This window comes from Pinus tabuliformis, chromosome Q (genome assembly GCF_031772625.1).
Source record: "Pinus tabuliformis cultivar Carrire ecotype Pingquan chromosome Q, CPIR1, whole genome shotgun sequence".
Classification (NCBI taxonomy): Eukaryota; Viridiplantae; Streptophyta; class Pinopsida; order Pinales; family Pinaceae; genus Pinus; species Pinus tabuliformis.
The window spans coordinates 1,283,641,692-1,283,666,946 of record NC_142296.1 but is presented as its reverse complement, the minus strand read 5'-3'; the positions used below and the strand labels follow the sequence as shown (position 1 = coordinate 1,283,666,946).

At 35.3% G+C, this 25,255-nt stretch overlaps 1 pseudogene across 1 annotated transcript; it reads right to left on the bottom strand.

Annotated features, from left to right (window-relative positions):
- Positions 1–15,204: 15,204 nt before the first annotated feature.
- On the bottom strand, positions 15,205–21,908 carry LOC149224529 (inositol diphosphatase DSP1-like; annotated as a pseudogene). The gene is made up of 5 exons (XR_016249514.1): positions 21,190–21,908; positions 17,697–17,790; positions 16,028–16,085; positions 15,866–15,909; positions 15,205–15,752 (listed from the first exon to the last, which is right to left on the bottom strand). The product of XR_016249514.1 is annotated as an inositol diphosphatase DSP1-like (transcript).
- Between the last annotated feature and the right edge of the window lie 3,347 nt (positions 21,909–25,255).

Below are 25,255 nucleotides of genomic sequence, written 5' to 3'. Positions count from 1 at the left end.
CTAGTATATTTACGCATGCCATATCAAGGAGAAGAAGCTATTATTAATGAACGAAAAAATGTTAGGATATTCCGACACATAGGAAATAGTTAAGTATAACTTGGTCTAGTGTAGAGTTAGGTAAAGTGTGTTTCTTTACTATGTATTTTTGTAACTGACAATTCGACAGTCACGATATGTAGTGATTCGACGGTTCATTCTCTCCTCGGTATTACTGACACTTGATCCGTGGCTTAACACCCGATTGGTCCATGATCTCTATTTAAAGAGCATGGAGGTTTATTTGTAGGGTAACCGTTCATGAGAGAAACTTCTGTAAATTTTCATTTTTTTATTAATAAATTGCCTGAAGTGGCCGCATTGGCGTAGGCCGTGGACTGTTTCCCTCTTTGAGGGTTTTAACCACGTCAACAATACTAGTGTATTGATCTGTGATCTGTTTGTGAGCGGTGTCCTTTGGTGTTCTGTCTGAGGAACTTACCCTGTAAATTCCTATATAGTATCAGAGCTATTTGAGGGCCGCATCCATTGGTGATTCAAATCTAAAGCTGGTAGAACTGCATTCGACTGTCATTTCCTAGATCTGCAGTTACTGACTGCTTTCGGGTCAAAAGGACTGCTCTATTGTGTTAGGGGCATTTGTTCCAGTAAGGAACCCCTTTTGTTTGACGCAAAAAGGTTTTCGGTAGCCCTAGCTACGTCATTTTTAAGATCTGGAGGTATACAATGTATATTTGCAGTTTTTAGTTATTTTCTCTCTGTTTATTTCGGGTTATTTAGCTCTCTATTTTTTATTACTGGATCTATACCTTTCATTTTTGCGTGTGCTCTTTGCCCCGCGATTTTGTGCGATCTGGGCAAATCAGAAACAGAAAGGAAGGATTTTTCTCATGCGTATGCTCTTTTCCATCATGCCTTAGTGTGATCTCGGAAAATCAGAGACATTGAAGAAAATTGTTAGTTTTCGAGAAAAGCTAACTTCAAACCACAAGGTTTGTTTTTTTTTTGCATGTCCGTTTTGGGTTTTGTGGTTTTTGTCTTGTAGGCAAAAAAGAGCTTTCTCAAGTAAGCACACACCAAATGCTAGGAAACCAAACTGAAAGATAAAGATAAGGTAACCAAATGGGAAAATAGGCAAGATCAAGCACGTGGGTTGATAGGGATGTCTATTTCTCCAGACCTTAGATTCCATATCGCAGAACTTGATACTCCTAATGAAGCAATGAAACAGATCACTAAAGTTTTTGGAATTAAAAATGAACTTAGAGCCAATCAACTCGAAAATGAGTTGCTTACATTGAAGATTTTTTGTCCAAGTTCAATACCCTTAGACTTCTCTTGGAAGGTGTTAAGGTTAAGAAAGAAGATGGTAACCTTATCTATTCCATTCTTACTAAGTTGGGACCAGCCTACTCTGTGTTTTTTTCCATCTTCCATTCTACAAGAGAAGCCTTCATTTCTCAAGGACAAGACTACAAGTCCCCTTCCTTTGATGCCTTTTGTGATTCTTTAATAAGAGAACAAGAACAACCTTTACACCTTGGTCTTCTTAATCTTGGAAACTCTTCTAAGAAAGCCTTAGCTGCCCAACAACAACCAAATTCAAAGAATCCTAAGAAGCTGTATCCTAAAAAGAATGGTCCTAAACCAAACAAGGGTCCTAAGCAATTTCAGTCTCAAAATGAAAAATCATTTCAACAAAATGATAAGGCAAATAAAAACAAAGGGAAGAAGACTGATAGACATTGCCACTTTTGTAATCGAGATGGCCACTTAGAATCCAAATGCTTTAAGAAGATGGAAGCCTTGGAAGCAGCAATGAAGAAGCATAAAATCCATTTGGAGCACTCTTCAACTTCAACTTCATCTTCAGGGATAACACTTTCTACATGTGGTTGTTAAACATCTCAATCTGGATATGCATTAAATGTATCTTCTTCTTCTAATTCTCATGAGTGGCTCATTAATTCTGGAGCTTCTTATCACATGGCCAAAAACAAAGCCATGTTTTCTTCTTTAAATGATTGTAACACCAAAAATATATATGTTGGTGATGATAGATCTCTTAGTGTTGTAGGGACTGGAACTGTTCATATAGACAATGGTCAATTTAATGATGTATTATGTGTTCCAACTTTATCCTGCAACCTTCTATCTATATATTAGATATCTCGTTTAGATGAAAGTAAAATTGTTGAATTTTCATCTCACGATGTTGTAATTAAGGACCTAAGAGATCCTCGACAGATTTTAGCTACTGGCATTGTTGATGATTCTACAAGGTTGTATAAGTTTAACAACTTTGGGTCATCAAATCTTCCCTCGGTATTTCTTGCTCATGATGATGAAGTGAGCAAACTTTGGCATGAGCGATTTGGTCACTTAAACTATCACTCCCTTCAAAATCTATGTAAAGAAAATATGGTGACAGGTCTTCCAATGGTATCTTGCAGAGATGGTGTTTGTTCCAAATGTGTACTTGGAAAACATCATTGGGATAGTTTTGAAACACATGCCTCTTGGCACACCTCAACCCCTTTACAACTTGTGCATAGTGATTTATGTGGTCCACTTCCAGTTGTTTCATTCTCGGGCTACAAGTATTTCTTAACTTTCATTGATGAATTCTCCAGGCGCACTTGGGTATACTTCTTAAAACTCAAGAGTGAAGTATTTAACATGTTCTTGGCCTTTAAGGCCTTTGTTGAAAAACAATCTGGACATCAAATTCTTAAGCTAAAATCTGATAATGACGGAGAATATGTTAACAACAAATTCATCAACTTTTGCACTGAGAATGGAATTCAAATGCAACATACTGTTCCATATACTCCACAACAAAATGGTGTCGCTGAAAGGAAGAATCACACCTTAAAGTAAATGGCTAACTGTATGCTTCAATCTAAAGGACTTAGTCTTAATTTTTGGGCAGAAGAAATTAACTATGCAAATTACATAATAAATTGCACTCCTACTAAGGTTTTAAAGAATATCACTCCTGAAGAAGCATGGAGCTCAATTAAACTAGATGTAAGTCACTTTTGTGTTTTTGGAAGTGAAGCATGAGCCCATATTCCAAATGAGAAACATAAAGCTTTAGAACCGAAGAGTGAAAAATGTATTTTTGTGGGATATTCTGAAGATGTCAAAGGATATAGACTTATTCCACTCAAGTCCAAAAATGTTATCATTAGAAGAGATATAAAGTTTGCTAAAAATATATCGGCCTACGAGCCTAGTTCGGCGGATGTTCCACCTCTCTCTATCTCTTCTACTTTTGAAAATATTTCTTCTTTAGATGATGAAAGTGAGGATGACAATCCTCCCCCACCATCTCAGGATCCTCCTTCAGCTCCTCAGCTTCCAAAATGGGTTCGTGCTACTCGGGATGCAGTAGGCGCTCTTGCCGGTGATCCTACAGATCAGTGACGTACATGTTCTTAGTTCGATAGAGCCTCTTCTTTACTAGCTCAAGCTTTAGCGAATTATGATCCTGACACCTTTGCAGAAGCTTCAGGCCATCCAGATTGGGATGCAGCTATGAATGAAGAATATCGTTCATTATTGGCAAATGATATATGGTATCTTGTTCCTCTACCAAAGGGATGAAAACTTGTTAGATGAAAATGGGTTTGTAGAACCAAGTATGGACCAGATGGAAAAGTTGATAAACATAAAGCTCGTCTTGTTGCTAAGGGTTTTTCACAAGTTGAAGGCATTTATTATACTGAAACCTTCTCCCCTGTTGCCAAAATGAACTCTATCCGCCTTGTTCTTTCCCTTGCTGCCTCTTTCAAATTTCAGATGGATGTTAAATCTGCCTTCTTGCATGGGGACTTACATGAAGAAATCTATATGGAACAACCTACTAGCTTTATACAAACAAACTCCAGCCTTGTATGTCGGCTTAATAAATCCCTTTATGGTCTTAGGCAAGCTCCTCGGGCTTGGTATGCCAAAATGGATATCTTTCTTTTAGAAACTAGCTTTTCTAGGTGTCATTCTGACAATACCGTCTACACCAAGAAAATGGGCAAGTCTCTTATCATTCTTGTTCTTTATGTTGATGATCTTATCCTCACTAGTATCCCAACCTTATAAACCATGTGAAGTCCAGCCTCAAAAAGAAGTTTGAAATGACAGACTTAGGACACTTGCATTATTTTCTTGGTCTTCAAGTCTTGCAATCCAAGAAAGGTATTTCCCTTTCCCAGTCCAAGTATGCCTGCGATCTTCTCCACCATTTTCACATGGAAGACTGTAAGCCAACCCCTTCTCCCTTTCAGTCTGGAGCCAAACTTTCAGTTACTTGTACTTCCCCTGAAGTTGATGCTACCTTATACCATCAACTTGTAGGAAAAATTTTGTATCTGACCCATACTTGTTCTGACCTTTCCTTTGCTGTTGGCATTATTGATCGGTTTATGCAAAACCCACATGAAAGTCATTGGAAAGCAGCTAAAAGAATACTTTGTTATGTTCAAGGTATAGTTCAGTTTGGGATTCATTATAGTGATGAAGCATCTCCTCTATTTGTTGGTTTCACTAATTTTGATTGGGCTGGTGACCCTGATAATCGGAAGTCTACTGCAGGTTATGTGTTCACTCTTGGTTCAGGACATATGACATCGGCTTGCAAGAAACAAAGTGACATTTCTCTTTCTTCAGTAGAAGGAGAGTAGCGTGGTGCTGTAGAAGCTAGTAAGGAAGCCCTGTGGCTTCGTCAGATCCTGTTAGAGTTTGGATTTCAGCAGCAACATCTGACTACACTTTGGTGTGATAATCAAAGTGCCATTCAACTATGCAAAGATCCAGTCCAACATCAGCGCAACAAACACATTGAACTGCACATGCACTTCATCAGAAATCTCATTCACGACCATGTTCTTGAAGTGCAATATTGTTCAACAGATGATCAAGTTGCAGACATCTTTACAAAGGCTCTCACAGAGGCAAAGTTTACTAAACTTCGATTTATGGTTAGAGTTCAAGAAGTTGTCACTAAGGGGAGATAGGCTCTAATGCCTCATTCCTTCTCCTATTGTGTCATATTTGTACATCCTTCAATCATATCCCAAGTTGTTCTTAAGGGGAGATGTTAGGATATTCCGACACATAGGAAATAGTTAAGTATAACTTGGTCTAGTGTAGAGTTGGGTAAAGTGTGTTTCTTTACTATGTAATTTTGTAACTTACAATCCAACGGCCACGATATGTAGTGATCCGACGGTTCATTCTCTCCTCGATATTACCGACACTTGATCTGTGGCTTAACACCCGATTGGTCCATGATCTCTATTTAAAGAGCATGGAGGTTCATTTGTAGGGTAATTATTCATGAGAGAAGCTTATGTAAATTTTCATTCTTTTATTAATAAATTGCCTAAAGTGGCCTCGTTGGCTCAGGTTGTGGACTGTTTCCCTCTTTGAGGGTTTTAACCACATCAACAATATTGGTGTATTGATCTGTGATATGTTTGTGAGCGGTGTCCTTTGGTGTTCTGTCTGAGGAACTTACTCTGTAAATTCCTACAAAAAACCAACCAAGTATGGAACTTCCAAGAACCACCCGACCATATTGAACCAAATCTTTCTTTCATCCAATCACCTCCGTGCCATATTCCAAGCATGAACATGGGACTCAAAACCAAACCAGACCAGGTTTTCTTAGGATTTACCACAATCCCCACTGGATCACCAGGCCCTAAACAAGTATGGATTCCATTGGATTTCTCCACCTACAGCGTGAGGAATTTTCTTGTCTCCTAGTCTCTAGGATCTACTGTATATCCCACCATACAATGGTTGAGGATTCCTAGGCCTAATCAAGACTACACCCTTAAGGCTTTACTATATATCCTGCCATTCACTGATCAATGATTCCTATGCTTGATCAAGGGTACACACCTCTAGGATTTACCGTATATCCCACCATTCACCGGTCGAGGATTCCTAGGCCCACCGAGGTACACAAAATCTGGCTTTACCCCAATACCAGTCCGGTCTAGGGATTCCTAGGAAATGTGTTATTTCTTTCAGAGACCACCTCACTCACTTTCGAAACCATCCAGTAATTTAGCTTCACCAAATAAAAGAGAACCCATCACACCATGTCTATCCAGAAATGGAAAGGCAAGGCTAAAGAACATTGTCACACTTGGAAAAACCATGCCAATGACAATAAAAGAACCAAATACACACATGCATGCACCATGCATGCCAAATCTAGCAAGGAAATCATACATGCAATTTGACACTACAAATAATCTCATTGTAGCTGGTTGATCATGCTCTTCCTTACTTGATCCTTTCTTTCCTTTGCCTTCTTGGTCATTCCTTTGCTTCCTTGATCCAATGCTAGAGTCCTCCAATAATTCTCTAAGTGTCCAAGAGTGTGTGAGAGAGAGAATAGAGAGAGAGCTCTAAAACCGAATTGATGAAAGGTTAAACTAACAAAAGGTACCAACTGATCCTCATAAGCCTTTTTATTAATAAGGCCTCTATTTTATTTAATTTCCATTATTTTCCTTCATTTTCCTCCTCACATGCAACTTGTGACCTTTCACCTTCCTTTTCACCTAATTTCCATGATTTTCATAGATAAAATGCCAATTAATGCCTCACGCCTTTCCAAATCTTTTGCCATTGCCTTTGCTAATTTCCTTGGCAATAATAAACCAAATGAACACCCACACTAGGATGTTTTTCCGAACATTTAGCTTGGAATACATGTCCCATGACCTTGGTTATTATTTTTCCTTTATTAACTTTATTACATGGAAATTTGACCAAGGCTATTACAGAACTCTCCCCCTTAGGGGAACACTGTTCTCGGTGTTCAATGGCACCTACAACTAGCAAACTGCTGAAAAGAAAACATAATCCCCATGGAGCGTTATAACACAACTCGTTTCAATACTTACAATGACATCTTCTGAAACATGACAAATGTATTGTTTACTGGAGCTTTATAACATAACTCATTACAATATTTACAATAATCACCACATATACTTATGCACATACTTTTCAACCAAAAAATAATTGTGCTATCTATGGAGCTTTATAAATCCATCTTGATACAATATTTACAATGATATACATATATATACATATGCACATTTTCTTCAACCAACAAATAAAAAGATACAATGAATGCATCTACAACAAGGGAATCCAAAGGCTAACTCCTCCACCCTCAAAATCAGTACCAGGATTCACCTCCTTCCCAGGAAGTCCAGAATCCATTGCTAAAGTCAAAGCTGCATCCAATTTCTAGCACCACAATCATGCACCACTTGTCCTCTTAGTGAATAGTTACCAACTCATTGTTCTAGGGCTCACTCCCAATGTGCTTCTAATTCTATCTGACAACGCTAATGAACAAAACAAATACATTCCCTGACCTTCCCTTTTCTGCTACATAGTCCATTGGGCAATTTGGTCACCCCCTTGCATGCAGTCACTCACTTTCCAAGTTCCCTGACACCCCCCATCTCGGGCAATCCATCCCTTGGAAAGGTTTCCTCACATTGTAAGGTACAAAAATCAAGGCATGTCCCTGCCTCAAAACCATTATACCGTTCATAACATGCTCATGGAAATCAATGGACAATATTGGGTACCAGTGTCCCATAATGGCCCTGCTCCTAAAGTGCTTTACCAACATACTTTTTCCTGTTCCAATTCCTTGTTCTGTTGCTACTAATGCTTGCAGTCAGTTTCAACCACCCAACCGGGAATTTCCATGCTTTCCTATACCAAGCACATAAATTCCATTAGATTCAAAATAAATTGAAATAAATTCAAATCATACCTCGTTGGTGGCCCGTCAATAAGGTACACTTGCAATTCTATTTAATTCCTGCCACAATAAGACAAACTAACTCTTTGATCAAATCATTATGTATAAACATATCACATCTAGTTAGCTCGAAACACAACCATCATATATCAAATCATGAATCACATGCAATCATCATAAACCAAAATCATAGATCACATGCATAATAAAACTGAAATAAAAACACTGATACTTATCCCTTAATTGATCCTTAGATTCTACCTTTATCCTTTCCATACACACACAAGATCAATTGCCACACTCAACAAACACCCAGTTCCTTCTCTTCAACCACATACACATACACAATGTACACCACAACACATACATCCACACACAATATACGACACCGCAAAATACATACACCTACATCTAATATACATCATGACACATACACCTACACTCAATGTACAACTTAACACAATACATACCACTACATCCAGTGTACAACACAATACACATACGTACACATATTACAACACAACGAATACACATCTCAGGATGCCACGACTATACAATGCACATACATAGTACTGCAGCATGTATGACATGCACACAATACCACATGTACACCAGTACCACATGTACAACATGTATACAGTACCACCTATACATAGAACCACATGCACAATGTGTACACAACATCACATGTACATGACACCACTTGCACAATGTGTACACAACACCACATGTACATGGCACCACCTGTACAATGTGTACACAACACCACATGTACATAGTACCACATGCACAACATGTACACAACACCACCTACACACAACACCACTTGTACAATATGCACACAACACCACATGCAATTATGCACACAACACGATATGTACATAGCACCACAAGTATAACATGCACACACCACCATATGTACATAGCACTGCATATACAACATGTACATAGCACCATATGTACACAAGAAAACATATCCAACATGTGCACAACACCGCATATCCAACATGCTCACACTATGATATGTACACAACACCGCATATCCAACATGTACATAGCACCATTTTTACCCAGCACTACATATGAAATATGCACACAACACCAGTTATACAACATGAACACAACACCATAGGTTCAATCAATGAATATACATTATACACAACATGTACACAACAGTAACACTACGTATCCAAAACCACACCATCTCTACCAAGCAACCTTACTATCTGTGAGATTCATGTTAGCTTCGTGGATCTGGCACTTCAGTTTCTGATCCAGCTCCTAGGGTGTTTCGCCAGGCCTCATCATGATTTCCTTGAACCCAATGATTGATTGCGATTCAGACTTCGGCCTACCGAATTTCTTATTCAGAGCAGTCTGAGTGTCCGCTAATGATGCCAATGGGTTGTCGGTACAGTACTTAATGTAGCATGTCAACGCACGATCTTGTAGAGTAGTGACCAACTGCGCCTTCTTTATATGAACACCTTTAATATTTTGTGTCATCCATACAGCCTTCGCATCTAACCAAAATTGATCCGGGCCCTCACTTCCCAAGCCGTTGAAAACGGGCAACTTCATGGTATTCAACATATTGAACGGTGGCAGAGGTGGTGGTGGTGTGGGGGAAGGTGTATGTTGTGGAGGTGAAGGTGGAGGTGGTGTGGGTGAATGAGGTATTCGCACAAAACCTTGCTTTATCAACTGTACAACGTTTTGTGGTGAGGTTTGTATTGCTCCTTCATCGTCACTTGAAGGAGGATCTATCAATGGACTATATTCAGTGCCCACTCTTTCTTTATTTCTAAAGATGCATCCACTTCGCGTAAATCCAAACATCAAGGCAGTGGCGTAACCTGCTTTTCACACAAGAGCATCTCAATCCAAGTATTCAAAGATTTCAAATTCTTGCCCCGCGTTGTTTGAAAAAGCGTTGCTCTGCTTCACTGTAGTTTACTGAGGTATCGACCGCGAATTCTATCACAAATCCTCCTATGACTCGCTCAAGCCAGTGATCGATAGCACACGCGATCTTATCTTCAAAAGCTTCCAACCTTTGTGCTAGCTCCGGGGTTCACACTATTGGACTGTCCAGCCTCCACCTTCCTTGGTCATTTACCAATTTAGCGATCCACTTGTACAGTTCGATCAGGAAGGTGCAGAAGAAGATTTCGTGTATTTCTGTATATAGATACCTGTCCAAACACTGTTTTTTTTTCAGGCGCAAATTTTTGTTTTCTTGCACCGCGAATTCGTGAATCTTTCTATCTAACTACTTCTCAATTTCTTTCTTTGTCGAATTCCAGTGATGCGACATCACACATCTCTTTATGAAGATCTTGGTCTCGACAACGGAACCATTTGTTGGCTTAGTGGGTCCTGACCCAGGTTCAAAGTTAGTTGGGCCAAACAAATCCCTACACTACTGGCCCTTTCGGCATCAATCTACAGAGCGCAAACTGAAGTCTCACCCCAAGTAGTATGGGGGAGGTGTTGGAACCAAGTTTCCGCACCAAGAGATCAGTGTGATGTCATTTTATGCCCTAAATCCGCCTTTTTGCAGATTGTTAAGCCTTAATGTCTTATCGATATAACTCCCTTTAATCAGCCTCTAGACCTCCGCGAAGGTCTACGACTGTCTTTCGCGGACCTTGAATAGATTAATCAGCTACTTACGCGCATCAAAGAATACTCTTAATCCAACGATTACTCAGATCGGCCTAAGTGTTCGATAACTTTCACATACAACAAGATAATCTTCGCGTAAACAGTCAATATCAATTGCATTCATATAACAATATAAAATTGTGTAAAGTCGCGCATCAATATATCATTATTTCATAAATCCATCACGACATAAAGCACATTCATATAAACAGAAGTAAAGAGATAAACATGAGTATTTCTGCAACAATCTTCTTTATTGATATTCAGTTCAACTTACAGACTCGAGACTTCTCAGCGCACTTAGCTGTAGGGGCCTGCGCACTCAGCTGTGGACTCTACTCTAGGCCTCTGCGCACAGAGCTGTAGAGTCTTTCTTCCTACTCTTCTTCGCTAACTCCTTAGACTTCTTCGATAAACAAACTTCATTACTTCCCTTAGACATCCTAAGACACCTATTTATACAATCCCATGGTCCGCAGACCATGGGTAAATCCTCAAAAAGCTTACTCAACTTACATAAAGAAGGATAAAACCTTTTATGATTCTTTAACTAACTATACGCTCCACGACCACAATTTGCAGAGACTTTACATCTTCATACAACAAAACTTAGACTTTTGCCCCAAAATTGACCCTAGGGGACCCCATTCCAACATGAATATAACAACAAAAGAATATATGAGGAAGAACCTCATCATGTTACTCCTATACAAATGGAAAATATTTGATTACAAAGGCTTCATGAAATGTTCTTTGCAAGATGTTCATACAAGTATCTAACAAAACGATTTAAAGCATGCAAAAATTGAGCCTCACATATGATAAAACAATATTTCCAATCTTCCATTAAGCTTGCCAAAATGATGTACAATAGAGGAAAGCTCCTCAACCCCCAAATTCCCAATAACCATTATAATGAAGAGAGCTCTTTTTTATAGTGAGTCTCTTCTCTCATATAATAAAAGATTATTGTCCTTCTAACTCTGAGAAACAAATAGTATAAAATTGTAGTTAAATCTCTTATTCAATCCACTGTTGATAAAATCAAGGCATGTGGACACTAGCTCTACAAGCCAATTCATCCCATGTAGAGATAGGGACTAGTGTGCACCAGATATTGCTCATTAAGGGGGTGCACAAAAAAATACGCACCATACCAAGTCAAATGCCAAGTGTCCACATGGAATGCACCATCCAGGAATGCATGCATGCAAGATATAACAAAATAACTCTTCACATAGGAGGATGTGCTCCAAAGTCCACTTAGGAGAACCCATTAAGGCATCCTCCAAAAGTACGACAATAAACAATACAATAATTCTTCTAGGAGAATGCTCTATAACAATCTCCTCCAAAACAGAAAGGAGTCCACAAGATGCATGCAACCAATCCACATGTGTGAATCCCAAGGTAACTAACTCCATGGATGAATTTGCAAGCTGCCATGCAAATGGAGTGCTCCACAAGAAAAGATGTGGTCAACTCCCACGAAGAAAGTAAAACCTCTCTCCATAAGTGCAACCTCCAAGATGGTAATCGAAAATAGTGAGAAGAGCCTTGTACATATGCACCCTCCAAGATGCATCTTCAAAAATAGAAAGGAGACCAAGCAAGAGCATGCAAATGCCATGTGTGGCTCTCCAAGTATGAGAGCACTCTCCAATGAATATCAAAAAATGATAGATGTAGCTGAAATAACCATGCAAAAAAGATGAGAGAGCACCTAGGAGAGGCGTGCCCTAGAAAAGTGTGCCATGTAACTACCTCAACCACCAAACAAATAATATAGTATCCTCTAATGAAGTGTGCAATAGGAGAATGTGCCAAGAGTAAATAGAGCTCCTCAATAAATAAATAAAATATTCCTCCATATGCCATGTCACAAAGATGTCCAACCAACCCAAGGGAGTGCACTTTAGAAATGTGTACCAACCTCTCCAAGAAACAAAGTGTATACATTGAAAATTGTGGCCAAGAAGTAGGGCACACCACTAGAAAGCCTCACCCAACTCCAACTAATCCTTCAAGGATGAAAAGAAAGCCAATGAAGTAGGCCATGTGCCATTAACCTTAATATGGAGAAATAGATTAATTTAACTATGAATAGTTAAATCAACCTCAATGTGTGCCAACAAGGGGTGCATTTTGATAAATTGTTGTATCAGGTAAACAAAAGATGTTCTATGTAGCAAAGCCCCACCATGATAACAAGACATAAATCCCATCCTAAGGTGCACAACTATCGAGGGATTATTACATAAAAAAAATCATCATCCAACCTTGGGAAACGGTAAGATCACCATTAAATCATATGTAGTAACCCCCACACCAAACTCAAACTTCAAAAAATATATGCATGAGGGTACTAGCATCATCAAACACATTCCCCTTGACCACTCTAAGCTGCACCCCTTGTCTTTTCCCTCTTGTGGAGCCATAGCCCACTTTGTCCTTCTTTTGCAGTTTGTGATGTGTTTCTATCAGTGTTGAAAATATCGGTATCAACAAAATATCAGCGAGGTTCTAGAAAACATCTTATTGGCAATATCGACGAAAATAATGGAAAAATATCGGCAAATATCGGCAAGCATAAAAAATGCATACTATATATATATATATATCTATATTTTCAAATTTCTAAACATATAAAGCAATAACAACATGAACTAAACACATTGACACATAAATATGAAGAAAGCACTGATATATATGATGTCAAATAGAAATGATACATTAAACTTCAAAGGCGATACCAAATCCTGCTGATCCCTAATAATTGTCCAATCAAGGACTCAAACAAAATAACATCACATATCTTGTTGATCCCTTATAATTGTCCAATCAAGGACTCAAACAAAATAACATCACATATATAAAATTTTAAAAGTATTTCATCATCATGAGTTATAAACTTATATGTAGCAAAAGTTGCAAAACAAATAAAACTAGCAGCTATCTATCTGAGACCATTGGCCTCTCCCTAGCAGCTTTCTTTCTGTCTTGTTCAGCGATTGCTTCAAGAGCTTTTTGTATAACCTCCGCACTAGAAACCATACAAGGCATTACATCTGCATCATGTGCAAGGAGTCTAGCCAGATGGTATTTCAATCGTGTAACCCCTCCTAACACCTTGGTCCCACACAATTTACATGATATATATGCCTGATTTGCCCCACCAACAGCGTCCCCATACTCCCAAAATGGGTCCAAGGCTTTTGGCATATTTGACATTTGTAGTGAACTAATTCAAACCTAGGGCACAAAAAAACAAAAAAATTGGCATTCAACCCCCCAACAGAAAAAATAATAAGTAATAACCACCTCATTTAAAAAAATTACTAAATTATTTGCATTTTGCAATGTGAATGAAAAATGGCAATAAGAGGGTGCATAAGAAAGTTGAAAAAGAAAATGAAGCTTGTTGTCTAAATATGGAGAAAACCCTTGCATTGGCTCATGGGCATGAAAATCATAGCAAATGGGTAAAAAAAAAAAAATGAATGTTGGTAGGCAAAGACGCAAGCAAGCATAACCCTAAATCTATGAAAAAATCATTAACATAAGGGTTTTTAAGAACATACTTGTTAATAGAAGAAATGAAGTTTGTCTCACTGTTCTTCAATCTTTGATCTACAAAAAAAACTTGGTTGGTGGTGATAATCGTTGTTTGAGCCTCAAACCCTCCTTGACAACCACCACAAAACTCTTCCCCTTCCTTCTCCAACACTTAGAAACAGAAATGAAGAAAAAAAAATGATTTTTCCTTTTTCTAGCTGCGGCATAATACGCCCAGCGATATATTATGTCGTCTAGCGATATTTTGCCGAGATATCGGCGATAGCTCGGAAATATTGCGATATTTTCAGGAGCCAAAAATATCGCAATATTTCCAATATTCAGCGATATCTCGCCGATATTATCATCACTGAATTTAATACAATAAAGGAATTCTTCTATTAATACTCAATGTTCAGTTACAAAATACATTTGGCTGACTTATGCCATTCATCATCTACACATTTTACTGGTTTGGGGATAAAAACTGGGGTATTACAAATATGCATGAAATCTGAATGAGATAATGATTTGTGGGTGGTAATTTGCCAGTCGTGTTCACAGCCTCAAAGACTAACCTTTAACTTATATAATAATGGTAATGGTGAGTTTGTTGAGCAATAGGATTTCATGTGACATTTTGGAGCTCAAGCTAATTGGCAACTTAGGTTACTAATGTGATTGAAGAGTCATTTTTTAAGAAACACAATTCCCATGCCAATATAGATAGTCATTCTGTACTGGCGCAAATTCACCTTGCCTTGCAAATTGAAGTTTAAGGATATGGTTTTGTTATAGCTATATGAAAACATAAACTAGTGAACTGAAGTGGTCATCTGCTGTCTGTCTTCCTTCTATTCACTGAACACTGCACAAGGATTTATTCCTTGATGGCTCTGCAAATAGAAAACATCAAACTCGTTAGATTCACTGAGAAATGATGAAATATATAACCATACAAATTAGCATTTTCTGTCGTGAAAATAACTGATAGAAGCTTTCAAACAGGAGAAATAGAGAAATGTCAAAGAATTGGGAGCTTGTAACAAATGCATGACATTATTCAGCTGTCTTCTCAGCATGGGAAAACTTTGCAGGGGTACATTGGCTTAGAACACATCTGCAAATTTCCATCAATCTCACGATACTAACACATTATTATACAACTGGAATAGACCTTTCATCGATGAAAACTAAGTTCTTTATAAAGTATATGGTGGAAAAACGTTTTCTCATTTCCATCCTCAACAAGAATTTGCTTTTGATAACATCCGGCCGCAAGAAAAGGAAGCACTTATTAGTGCATACTTACAAGCTGTTAAAGATGTAGAATTCAATCATTGGAACTTTACTGTAGAGCTTAATCTTCAGATCTACTACTGAAGAGCTTAATCTTCAGATTTACTACTGAACAACTTAATCTTTAAATGACACTGACTAACCACAATTAACTATCATCAAAAGATGAAGCATTGAGGAATGTTTATTCTTTTGATTGAAAAGGTTTCGAAATAATCAAATACATTTGCTTCGACTAATGCTTCCTTGGCTACTGTGAGGACACACGCAGCAAGGGCTTTAGGTTGGATGCATCAAATAACTCAATGAATCGTTGATCTGATACCCGTGCTTTTGCTGCTGCAAAACGCTGGTATTCATCGAATACTGAAGAGAGACACCAATTTTGTATTTTTCGGAAACAGCCTACCAGGCAGCCCGTTCGATGCTGCATTAAACAGAAGATACTTATAAAGATTGAGAAAATAGCACAAAAGAACAAAATTTTGGTTCCTAACATTAATTAACGGGAAGGAATTTTCATGTTATTGCTATGCATACCTTCCCTCTTTTACAATGGATTAGAACAGGATGATTCCTTGGGTCTATCACATGACACATTGTAAACAAGTCAGCTTATGAAATTAGAAATGAGCAATAGTCGATCTTGAAAAGCTTAAAATATGACAATATGTAGCATTACTGTCCTAAACAACTCCCTACCGAGTAAAACCTTCAAAGCTTCACGAATAGTATCCTCAGGTATGTTCACAAAAGGTTCCTGCAGAGTACAAAACCATTGCATGGTCTATTAAAAATACAACGGGTATAAAGGATGAGAAAGAAGCTCAAAAAGAAAAGCACTAACAAAAATACATATGTGCTCTAAGATAGGATCTCAGAAGTTTCATTTTGTCCATAGCTATAAAATGGAAGTAGTGGGATTTTCTTTGTTGCTATTGCTACCAAAAATTTCAACTAGGAACTGAACATGATCTGGGTTAATTCTCAGTATGGTTAAATGCAGATTTTGCAATATTTTAGAAATATAAACTTGCAATATAGCAGTCAGATAGGTTTCCTGCCTGAAGGGTTGAGCACACTCTCAGCAGGACTTCTCTCCGGCTTTTGACCTGGACAAGGTGTCTCATCTGGTCAAATCCCAATCAGCCTGGATGGAGTTTATTAAGGTAGGTGAGCATTATAGGATTGACATGAATATTTCCTAGTCCAATTTTTGGTCTGAATGACTCATAACACCCTTGTCCCCTCCTTGCGTGTACATATTTGTATGCTCAGTCATATCTCTATCAAATAGCAATCTCATAAGGTTATACCGCATCTATCATAATTTTGATGTTTATTAATTAAACTAAAAAAGTTTTCTAATAGGGCAAGCAATATAAGTTTTTCTTAGTAAGGTTCGAGTCACTGCGGAGCCAAAAACCACAAAATGATATTATAAAACAAACTCGTTGTGTACTTTACACAAGAACTATAAAATGCTCTAGAAATTACACTGATTATACGCAGTTTTGCAACAAATAACTTAACATATACGAGAAAACACTTGATGCCATTCACTAAACACAGTTGAGATCTGTTATTATACTGAAAATCCATTGTAAAACAGCTAAGAAAATCTCAGGCTTGTCCTCTTTTTAAGGTGTGGACACCAACTCAGGCTTAAGAGCCTTCAAGAGCAATATGGATGCTGCACTTGGCCAAGGAGTCATCTTTCACAGAATACCTCTAACGAACATTCCCAAAGCGTACTCTACTATAAGGCATCAACAAGACTTGGCACCAACAAGACTTGACATAAACAAGATGCAAGGGGAAAATGCATCTTGTTGAAAAGGAAAATGTCTAAAAATATTTCAATTTGTCATGCCAAAATATCTATTAGAGCCTGCACACCCACCCATTCCAAAGAGCGTCAGTCCCCATGTGGAACTCTTTTATACACACATCTCAGTAGGTGAAGCAGTCAAATTGCTGCGTGGAAGGTCTCTTTTATTTCATAAACTAAGGGGTCCCATACATCAATATTTGACATATGTGACCTTAAATTATTATTGCTGTTGTTTTTGAGAGATGTGTGCATGCAATCACCGTCTAACTCTTGCTATGAGGTGCAATTTTTATGTACTCTATGTCTACCAAGCATGATAGTCTGTCATTCTTTCTTCTTTCTTCATTGACATACTCAAGATGCATGATCAAATAGGACAAGGGTCATAACAATCAGATCAATCTTAAGTTGCAGCTTCTCTATACTGATAATGAAAAGGAAAGGCCCAATATTGTTTAGTCAGGATAGTATTTTTAACTCGATCCAATAATCACAACAATGCCTTTTGTTGACAAAATGTATTATCAAATCACTTACCTTGTGTCCTTCTATACCAAATTGGAAAAGTTGAATATTATTTGCACGCAGAAACTCTGTATTGTCATCTGGATATGGCTCAGGACAAAGATATCTGAAAAAAAAGTTTAAGAGATGAATATTTCAGTTACTAAAATGGTAGGCAAGAGTAAAACATTATTGTTTATCAGCTAAATATTATAAAATTATTACTGAAACATAAATTAAAACTCGCAAGATGAAAACATGCAAAATACAAATCCACCACCAATAAAGAACAAGAAAGGGTTACTGCAATAATATTCTGAAAATGCACATCCAACGATATTCGTTTGCCTATCAATCTGATCCCCAATGTTTTGGTCACAGCATAATCGGACAGAAAGTCTCAAACATCAAAGTAAAATACTTCGTAAATAATATGGATCCTTGATCATTGCTCTATAGAGATAGCTAAATCATATAGAATCTTTAGGAATTTGCAACCAAATGAAGTGCACTGCATACTTTAGTCAAGAGATTGACAGCATACATTTATATTATTGAGCTTGATCTTTCTCAAGAAATAATACATGGATATAACTAGAAAGAAAACCAGACAAGAAGACAGTTTGAGCTATGACATGATTGGTTTTCCAAAACAGATTCTGTCTGCTCCTAGAGGGATTCATCCATTGGAGAGCCACCCTTCTTGGAAATTGCAGTACATTGGGTTTGATTTATTACATTGAGGTCTCTGGCAATGTGTCAATCCCAGCCCACAACTTTATATGTTTTGTGGCGGAATTGTCGTAAATGTCTTTGAGAGCATGATTGGATAATTCATTTAAAAAGATTGATTTTATGATTTGTCTTCCTAAGTCTGGGAAAAGAATTATTTGCTTTAAAAAGATTTTACGAAATGCTCTGCCAAGGCTCTGTCTTGGCTACATGCTGCTTTGGCAGCAGTGAGGTGAGTGAGTCTCTTTATATTTAATTTAATAACAAAAAAAACATCAGATAAGCAGAGGGGGGAAAGGTTTGATGAATTTTAAATGAAACAACGGTAAAATCTAGTTCCTTCTGTTTCTAAAACATTTGTTCTTGTTGTCCAACAGTCCACTTATTATAGCTTCAAAACTAGCATAAGCTTGGCAAATCAACTTAAATCACCCCTTCCTGAATTTGCCAAGACTAGATCGTCAATCTCGAGACTTGGAAATCCTTGACTGACTATGTGAATCTAACAAGTACTTGCCGAGTGCGCCAAGCATGGGAAACTCAGGGAGCTATTCCATGTTAACACTAACTGACTGTCTAGTATTGCCTAGTTGTTGCTAACTTAATACTAGGAGCTATCATATTTTATATATGTTGAGTCACTGCCAAGTTATAGTCGAGTTTTTTTTATCTGTTGCCAAGTTAGCTCTTCTTTTCTGGTTTGTCTACACCAAATCATGTGTCTTTGCCATTTATGACTGGGAACCATGTTTTACCCATAGATCAAGAAGAGAGTGCAAACTAATAGAGCCATCAAAGAACTACCTTTGGCACACATGAATATATTACCAAAAGCATCAACACTCAGGTTGTACCAATAGACTTGATGATCATGCAAGAGAATATAACTTCAACAAAGCTACATGTCAAACATGCATAAACCCATGAACCAAACTTCAAATAGGTAAATATAGATTTCAATCTTGTTGGGAGCACCATAACAATGACCTCAAAGTATGTATATTATTATTAAGAAAGAATGTTGGACGTTTCCAGACAAAAAATGCCCACGCTGTTGTTGAATTTCTGGTTTTATTGCTCTCTACTATTTTTCTGTACACCCTGATGATGAGTTAAGGGTTTCACTAGAGTCGGAACAGGTTGGCATAATGATGTAGTAAAGCCAAGAATTCCATAACAATATGTCCCGCTATGAATGCTTCCATTCCAGAATTTGTAGCCCACATTGAACAAGTCTAATAAGATAGCCTGGCCTAAATGAATTGGGTATGAATGCATTTGAATGTGTCCAATGGTGAACATATTGATGCTTTATGCAGACAAAGAGAACATCAACAAGGCTCAACTGTAATAAATTATACTGTATTCTGAATTTGAGGAAGTGAACTAGTAAAAAAATTGGCCCTTTTAACTCACAGTGCACATGAAAATGGTAAAGTCGACCTCGACCAGGTTCATGATTGCAAAATCATACATGCACAGAGAACTGCAAGAATCCTGTGAAAATTTTGCAATTTCAAAACCTGAGCATTTGGAACAAGAGCAATGATGGTTTATAAGAGCAGAATGGTGGCTACTAATCTTGTTCTATGTTAATGCCAAGCATTCTAGACAAATTTATGGCAGCACCCAGTGTCCTTCAGAAGGATAGCCCATCAAAAAAATCTTGGTATAAACAAGCCTGTAAAAAGGCCTGGTATCCGAGTTTAATCCTCCTTAGCAAACAAGCATCTCCAATGAACTTGGCTAACATCCTATGGATAGTCAGTCTCCACTTCATGTGGCAAAAGAGAGGTGCTAAGAATTTTGAACTACTCTGCACTTCTTGTGGCAAAAGACGCTTGCTAGAAAGTTTGAACATTTGCCAAAGAGGCCAAAGAAAGAGTAATCAGAATAACTAAAATTAATAATCCTTGATTTAGATTAAATAGCTATAAAATGGAAAGTAACAAAATTTTCGGTAAAAATCACATCATCAAAATTTTGTTGATGCCTTTTGTTGATACCTTTAGAACCACCCAATGTGATTCAAAACATCCAATTGCCACAAGAAAATATTGTGAAAAGCTAAAGCTCCAATTGCCATAAATAAAAATTGTGAAAAGCTAAAACTAGGAGATGCGTTTTTCATACTTGCAAAGATAGGTGATGGGAAATGGAAAGTGAAACTAAAGACAGAAAGGGACCAATAAAGAGGTCAAAGGAATCCCAGGGATAATAAACGTGAACCCACCCCTTTTTCAGATTATTCAGATAAAATTGATTAATATCTAATAATGTACTATCAAGAGGGAAATGAAAACAATAACAAATATTACAGCTAAACAGAAATAGCTGATTAGATTTTCTGGAATATAGTTTACTTTTTATAATGTCCTAGCATATGCTCTTTATGTAATAATGACTTAGCATCTACCCTTTAAAGGGATCACAATTGCTTCCTTTTTAGTAATATTAGAATTTAAAAGACATAAAATAAAATAAATATTCAACCCTATAATCCATCATATCATACCCAGGTCCAAAGAATGCACACTTATTTTTCACACAAGTTAGTCCTGACATGCCAACATGATAGTCGATAGTCAATGTGTTGAACCGATCTACATATATGACAAATACTTAAAAGCCCAAGAGAATTCCTTCCTCTCTCAATTTTTAAGATAACCGATTTGGGCACCAGTGAAATAAGCATTTTCATAACCAGTGGAATGAATGAAACCAAAGCAGAGACTAAAAAAACGGAGCACAAACATGTGAAGATAAATACAAGAGGAGGGAGGTGAGACTTTACATGATAGAACGAAGGCACAGAGTCTCCAAGTAGGGGAAGTTGATTGCACTGGGGAATCCAGACCTATAAACACCCTTCTCAACCATTGCAAAATTCAGAGGAGGGACAAGCAGCCCATCTTCTCCTTCCTTGATCTTCAACTCCTCATGCTGTCTGGGGATCAATCCCATCTCTTCTCCTCCTCTTTATCTGATATAACTCTCAATCGATTCTGCTTATACAACGGGAAGGGCGGACACCCAGTATTTATATGCAGAAACCCACTGAGAATTTGTTCCAAAATAAGGCCAAAATCATGACTTCATTCTTCCTTTCTCTGCACTATGCAGTATAGTCCAATGAGAAACAACAATCCGGTTCTCCGCATAATTTTCAAGTGCTGTGTCAGAGCATCCACGTGGAATGCATATCCATGGAATATGCTCTGCTCCTTCGGGGAAAAGCCATGAAAACTTCCCATAGAGGGCTGCCTGAAATATCCATAACCTATTGGAAATCTACCCCTTGCCTTCCTCCTTTTTCTAGAACAAATATTCCTAGTTCTCATGAAAATATAGTCAAGAAAGGGGCCTTTGAAAATGAAGGCAGTTGGCCCTAATTTTATGTAGCCTTCCAGGGTTTTTCATTTCTGAGTGGTCCAGGTGGAATCTCCTTCCCTGATTTGTCTTCAACTTCTTATCAGGGCTTTTCTCGAGGCTTCTTATTATTATATGGCCTTTGCTGGAATTTAAATTAAACCCGTTGGCTGCCCCTTAGATGCAATGGGCATCTTAAAAAGATACAACAGAGCTACAAATTTATAAATAATTAATGGAACATATTTTATTCCCTCCACATATAGATGTATTTATTCAGGTGAAATAGTAGATTTTAATTAACATTTGATATGATAAATTAATTTAAAAAAATTGAGTGGTGGATATGAGAGTGTACATTCCAATAAATCTCTTAAAATAGTGATCAGCTAAGAATAATAAATAAATAAAAACAACCACTGAAATATTTTTTATATATAATATTATATAAATAGAAATAACTACATAAAATAAAAACAATCACTGAAATGTTTTTTATATATAATATTATATAAATAGAATTAAATTATATAAATGATTTTGAATATGCAAGTGATTAATATTTTTGGAAATAGTGTATATTCATTTTTTTTGAATTTACAGTATTTTCAAAAACATTAATTCTCGGATATAAATTATTACTAAATTTTGAGGTAATTGATTTGGTGAAATATGTAAATTTGTTGTATAAAATATTATGAGATTCTTGGTTAGATTTCTTAATTAATTTGTATCCATATTACAAAAATAGGGAAAATCAACAATAATAGTTATAATAACAGCCAATAGAATGGATGTCAATGAGTAGAAGACCACTTTTAACTAATTATGAAAAAGAGAAATAAAAACATTTCTAATAAAACATTAAAAAAATGAATTTACAAAGAGAAAGAATGTTTTGATCAACAACGTTTTCTTTTTTTTTAAAGATGATACTGGAAATGTTGGGAAAATGAAACTAATACCTCTCTTTTTCTAAAGTTAATATTTTATAAATGGAATGACACCCCTTCTTTATATATAATATATAAATATTGCTATTATTAAAGTAGTAAAATTACTTTATTTCATGATTTGTTTATCTATGAAATGCTATAAATAGCATTGTGTAGATAATTTTTGTTCCTTAGAAATGGCTCCCACTTTCAACACTTCCCCATGAGATTTGAGCTAATAACATTATGGAGACTAAATCTCATAGAAACCAAATTTGCATCTTATGATGGCAACATCTTTATTTTATTATAAACAAATGAGATATTCAAAATCAAACCAACCTCTAAAATAAAACATTCATTAATTATATAAAAAATAAAATATTTAAAATTAATAAAACTGGTAAAATCATACCAACCTCTAAAATTAAAACATCCATAAATTATTTAAAAAATAAATTACTTAAAATGAATAAAACTTGTAAAATTAAAAAATCTATCACTTATTTAAAATAATACAAATTGCTTTTATTTTTTAGTGGTCCTTCTTATCACCAACTCTAGCTTTTGGAGTTTTGGTGTTTGGAATTTTAGTATTTGAAATCAATTTACAAGTAGCCTCACTAGTATATACTCAACTATTTTTTATGAAATTTGAACCAATAATATAATAAGAATTAAATTTCACATAAGTCAACAAATTTACATTTTATAAATGACAACATAATTATTTTATTTTAAATAAGTGAGTAAAATATTTAAAATCAATTATACTTTTAAAAATAAAATATCCATTAATTATTAAAAATATAATATCTGAAATCATCAAATTTTCTAAAATTAAAACATTCATTCTTTATTTAAAAATAAATAAATAAATAAACCAAATAAAAGTTTACATTTTCAACTACCTAAAAGAATGATTCCAACCTCAATTCTATTTAGGAAAAAATATAAAAATAACACCATCAAAAATATTGACATTGATTGGGTGTAAAATAAAAATTATTGCACAATTTTAATTATAATTATAAATTATAAAAAGTTCTAAACATAATTTTAAATATTTTTATATATATAATATATTTTATAGTAAAAATATAAATTTTAATATTTTTAATTTTTAAATTATATTTCTATAATTAAAATAAAATATGTTATATATTTATATTATTTATTCTTAAACATAATTATTTTTTATTTTATCTTGAAACTAAATAAATATATTTATTAAATCATTAAATTATGTTTTAATATAATTTAATCAATCATATTTAAATTGGATTAGAATCAAACCCTTTAAAATAAATAAAGCCCGTGATCTAATGGAAGTCAATATGACTTTTCATGTTATTTCTTGGTTTGTCTGGAATTATGAGTAATTATTTTTGTGAATCTATTGAGATATGCAATGCCTTAAAAAAATTTAAAGGAAGTGGAGTGATCTTCTTTCAAATATTTCAAACATTGATGTGTCATTTTCTAATTGTACCTTAATATAAAAAGTTCCAGTAACACTAAAAGTTGCAGACAACATGAGCACATGCACCTTTATTTTCCAACAAGCCACACGCAACTTTTACTTTCCAAAAGTAATAGTATATGATAAGCTGATTTGGAAATGCATGGTTCTCGTTCTCACTAAGTGTATTATTTAAAGTTTATTCTATATGAAATATGCTAAACTCCATCATGGGTCACTAAATTACCACAAGGAGAAATTATTGTTAGATTATGAAACATTTTATATTATAATTATTTTTTTCATTTTGGGATAGGATTATACTTAATTAGCATTTTGGGACAGAATTATACTTGGTGAAAAAAGAGAAATTATTGAAGTTTTTAATATTTTGAATGGATGCTTTATCCAAATAATAATGGAGTCTGGACGGTTTTTAATGTGAATGGATATTTATTTATTATTAAATTATTTAAAAAATATTAAATTATTATTAAAAAAATTATATAATTAAAAGAAAAAAATTGATTAATAATTTATCATTTAAAATTAAACTAAAAATAAAATTAATTAATCAATTAATGATATAATAAAATATATAAAATATAAAGATAAATTATTTAAATTTAAAAAAACATAGATAAAAAACAAATTCAAATTAAATTTAAATAATTAAAAATTATTTTATAAAGAAAATATTTTAATATAAAATGAAAATAATCAATAGAAAAGTTAATTGTTAATTTAAAACAAACAAACATGAGAAAAGGAGAATAATAAGTATGAGGAATTTAAAGAAAGAAAAATACATGCATAAAACCTCGTTTATATAACCACAAAACATAATTAAAAAAATTAAGAAAAATAATCATAAATTATTATATAGAAAAGAAAAATAAAATATATAGAACTTTAATTTAATCATATATATTGTCATAAAGAAGAAGAAAAATAATCATAAATTATATTACTGGAATTATTATATCATCTTAAATTAAAACAATTTATAAATTTATAAAAATAAAAAAATAAAGTAGATAAAATTTTAATATAATTATAAAGATATTCTTATAAAAAACAAAACAGATAATCAC